This window comes from Macrobrachium nipponense, chromosome 8 (assembly GCF_015104395.2).
Source record: "Macrobrachium nipponense isolate FS-2020 chromosome 8, ASM1510439v2, whole genome shotgun sequence".
Lineage (NCBI taxonomy): Eukaryota > Metazoa > Arthropoda > Malacostraca > Decapoda > Palaemonidae > Macrobrachium > Macrobrachium nipponense.
In genome coordinates, this window is record NC_087203.1 from 87,862,633 (window position 1) to 87,867,482 (window position 4,850).

Genomic DNA, 4,850 nt, shown 5'->3' on the forward strand with positions numbered 1-4,850 from the left:
TGTATGCGCGTGTGTAACATACCAATAACCCCTCTCACGCATACGCAAACACACTGAGGCATACAACACAACGTGCAGAACCACGTGCTGACGCAGAGTTAAATCTATTAAAAAAGTACCCTTGGTCATTTAAAAAGGTACCGGACCCTCCCTTTAAGATCTTCACCCAAAAAGGAGACTTGGTGCTCGGTGGCGATCACCATTACTTAGAGAAGAAAGAGAAAAGTGAGCGAGTAAATGCTTGCTGTAAAGTGTACCACTTAACGACACTAAGGGCTCTGTCTCCCCAGCAGGGCCATAAAGGCGACGTAGTCAAAAGGAGTTGAGATTGCGAGATAAGAGACTGGATCACACGGCTGGTCCAGGAGTAGGAAGGAGGGGGAGGAGAAGGAGATGGCAGATATGGGGCCAGCTACCAATAAGGATTCGATGCCTCTCTCTCTCTCTCTCTCTCTCTCTCTCTCTCTCTCCAAGATTTCTGTAACAATTAATAAACTTCCTGCAGGGAAATTAAAGAATGTTAAATAATTTACATAAAATATATACAAACACATCTTACATACATATATACATGCATACATACATTGCGTCCGTGTGCGTTACTACAATAAATTCAGTATTAAAAAGTCAACGTTGAAAACAGGGTCTTATCTATACGAGTTGGACTTTCTGAGGAAAACTACGAATGAGCACTCTAATTTAATAGCTTTTCAATTCGCCCATTAAAAAAAAACAAGTGACATTTTATGATGTCCAATAGTAATTACATACTAAAACATAAATATGAACGGTTGAATAAATAGCATTAGATTATTCTAAAAAATTTAAAATTGATGGAAACTTCGTACCTACTGAGAGAGAGAGAGAGAGAGAGAGAGAGAGAGAGAGAGAGAGAGAGAGAGAGAGAGTCTGCGTTTGCTGGACTACTCCTCTCCTTAGGGAGTAGCGCTCTTTCACCTGTTGGCGAATAGCCATGAGCACGACTATAGAACTTGGGCAAGAGGGTGACATTCCTTATACCGAAAGTTGGGTACCATAACATGACAACGTCGTGCCCATTTCCGAATCTCTGTTTTCTCTTTGAGTCGTATTCGCCATTACTCGGGGAACACGGAGTATAGGAATCAACCGTGTGTGTCGGTAATTTCTTTAGACGTCCATTAATACTCCTTTTAAAGTGCTAAAATGGGTTGCAATGAAGAGAGAGAAAAACTTACCTCCAAAAATGCGCCTCAAAGCCCGGGCAGGCTTCCCTGCACTTGTTGCAACGTCGATGGGCGGTGTCCTCCATGGCACTCGCCTGGTCCTGCTGAAAAGATACAAGGCCAAAATGCATTTAGTATCAAATCGTTTAAGATAACAGGCACTGAAATCAATAAAAGTGCTAATAGTATCAAAATAATAGAGAAAAGTTGGAACGAATGCTGATATTGCTAAGGGAAGAACATTTCAAAACTATACAACAAATTATATCTTTAAACAAAAATTTAGAATAATTTTTTTTCCTGATTATAGTTTCTTAAATTCTTACGCCTTTGCAGAACATAAGTAACGCCAGAAAATTTTCTAATAAATTCTTAAACAAATATACCCAGTCAAAATCTACAGTTGCAAACTTTTCTTCTTGTAAAGAACGTATGAAGACATTTCTCTGCTAATGAGTACAACAACAAAAATAGTCTTAAAAGGTAGGTACGATACCACAGGCAAGTGCATTTATGGCAGACCCGAATACCTCATAAAAGATGGTTTTTTTTTTTTTTTTTTTTTACAACAGATGGAACAATTATTATTAGTCTTTATGTGTATGTGGGTCATCAAATTCCATTATTATTATTAATTATCATTATTATTACTGTAGTTCAATTTTCTTTCCACAGTACATCGCTCGTATCACAGTATCTTGCAACTTCTACAAGCGGCGGGGGATGGTTGACAAAACAAGACTATTACTCCAGAGCCAAAAACAAGTTTATGTTTTTATCGTCGTGAAGGGAAGCCGCTCGTGAACGGCAACAAAGAAAACAAGAACCTCTCCAATGAAGAAAATGAAAACAAGAATAATCCCAATGAAGAAAATGCAGACCGTCAAAGAATGACTTATGAAAAAAGTGGAAATTTCTTACGTAAGCAAAGAAAATATAAGGGGGGAAACTTCTCCATCTGATATAAACTTTAAAGATAATTTCTCTTTGTCTCTAAGGAAAAAAATTCTTCTGCTAAAGACAACGGTCAAACAATATATCCTGCACATATCCTCTGAGGAGAAAAAATAAAAGCACACACAGACACGGTAATCTGGACGAACAGATGTTTTGGGAAAAGAAAATCACTATAGGATGTCAAATGCAGTTAAAAAAACACACACACACAAATACACACTACGATACGACAACCGCCCCATCTGATAATATATCCAAGGAGAATCGTCCTTTGTCTCTTCAGGTGAAAAAAAAATAGAAAAATAAAAAAACCCAAAAGGGCAGGAAGAGTATCTCCTTTCGCACATCCCGAGATATCGATGGCTCATTAGCGCTTTTATCTGACGAGAGAAAGAGAGACAGAGACCTCCTACCTGAAAAAAGGCTAGCTGGTTCTCTCTCTCTCTTTTTTATATTTTTTTTTCTCCCGACAACTGAACATTCGTCGAGTCTGCATTTCTTCCCAAAGAGCTATGTAATTAGCAGCGTATGTTACCTATGCTCTGTTGTTTGTCAGGCTTATCTCTCATTATATGAACATCAGCACATGAATCGCCCTGTCCAGTCAGGAACACTGCCTCGTAACTTAACCCACACAAGAAAAGAGGGTGAGATAGTAAGCGGGGAGAGAGAGAGAGAGAGAGAGAGAGAGAGAGAGAGAGAGAGAGAGAGAGAGAGAGAGAGAGAGAGAGACTTCATATAAAAGCTAGAATACGTCCACAGATATGAAGCCAAAGGATGAAATTGTGGTTGATAATGTGGAAAAAAATAATAATGTAATAAGTATAGGGGCCTAGGGGGTTACAGACAAGCAATAGTCAACAATGAATGTGCAATGTCATCTTGGTAAACACGTTTCATCTTCACCCAGGCATTAAGGCTGTAAGATTCTCAATAAGTCAAAAATGGTAGGCTAACTAATAGGCTTTAGGAATAGAACTTCGACTAGCAAACGCCCAACCTGTCGAGAATAAATCAAATCTCTTATTTCTAGTAGTCCTGGATCAAGCTCAGATTACATCAGCTTCGGAGTAATGAATTTTGAACAACTAGTAATTATAGGTTCAGACTGGTAACAAATTTACACAACGAATGTTTAAAGATATACAGTTGATATAGTTGCGGCTGAATAATTTTTTTTTCTGTATTTACCAAGAAAGGTGAACTATTTTTACATTTTGAACTTTGATGGTTAGGAGAGGTTATGAAATTTTATGAAACAATACAGCAAGTGTTGACAGATTTTACAGTTTAACACTGAATGGGGTTATACCTCTATTTTCATATAATGAAATTTAGTGGCTATCAAAGGTAACGATTATAATTACAAACTGTGCCAATGTGATAAGTTGAATAAAATGTAAATTCTCAATAAGGTTTAGCTGACATGGGAGTTCTCGACAAAGGCAGTTCATTCTCGTTCCAGCATTAGACGGATGATTTCGTCAGCAACTAACTGTCATGTTTTTTTCTACAGGTACCCCTACAAAGGGGATGGGCTTCTTGGTCGAAAAATAGTTATAACGATAACAGCAACACAACCTAACTACCGTCGCCACCGACACCGATAATGATAATAAACATCACAGAGTATCTGGCAGGGCAGGAGGGAACCCATCGCATATTCTTTGACGTGAATGTAAACATGAGAACCTCATCCTTCCGTGGTAACTAACCCTTTCTGATGCATGTTTACTTTCCATAAACGCCGCCCTACTCACTTTCGGGTGGATGTTCCCGGTCCATTCCTGTGGTTCGGGTTTATCGGTTGAATGGTTCATTGTTGCGTCCTGAAAGGCGTTCATTCACAAAATACAAGAGATATTTTCGTTAGAGCTACACTTGTTTTTCTTTCATAATAACCATGAAAGTCGTTCATGAACAATCTTATTTACAAAAATGAAGATTTGACTGGAGCATTTTTCAAACATTATTCGCCGGAGTAAATGTAACGTTTAAATCAAAATAGTGTTTTGATGCAAAAACCAGTCACTTACGAAGAAATACATTAGAACCACTAACACTGCTCCCAGCAGCTATTAAGTTAATCAAGGAAACTTACAAATTCCAGTTACACTGCTATATTCAGGAGTTGAATGACTACGAGACAACATTCCATGCATTCTTAACTACGTACCTTTCTTCCACACTTAACATAACAATTACAAAAAAATCAAAATCTCCCAAAATTTTAAACAAAAATATGGTACCACCAATAAAAACTCAATGTCATCCCAAAACAATTATGGTAACATCCGGAAAGCTAACACACGAAGCACACCCTATTGGAGAGAGAGAGAGAGAGAGAGAGAGAGAGAGAGAGAGAGAGAGAGAGAGAGAGACTACAAATGAAAGGACATTGGCAAAAATTTGTTAGCACAAGTCAGCTGACAAAAACTCAAAACGTCGCGAAATTATGAACAGAACTTGTATCTAGGTAAAAGAAAATGAGGGACACTGATCCTATTGCAGTTATGAAGCCACTAAAAATATCAAGATAACCATCCAAAACAACATTTTTTTAGTGAAAAAGAGTAGAAATATACATTACTCTCGCATAACAAAAAACAGACATAAATTCAAAAGCGGGTGGTCTTTTTTTCAAGCGTGGGTTGACACGTATCGCACTTCAAATACGACAGTAAAGAT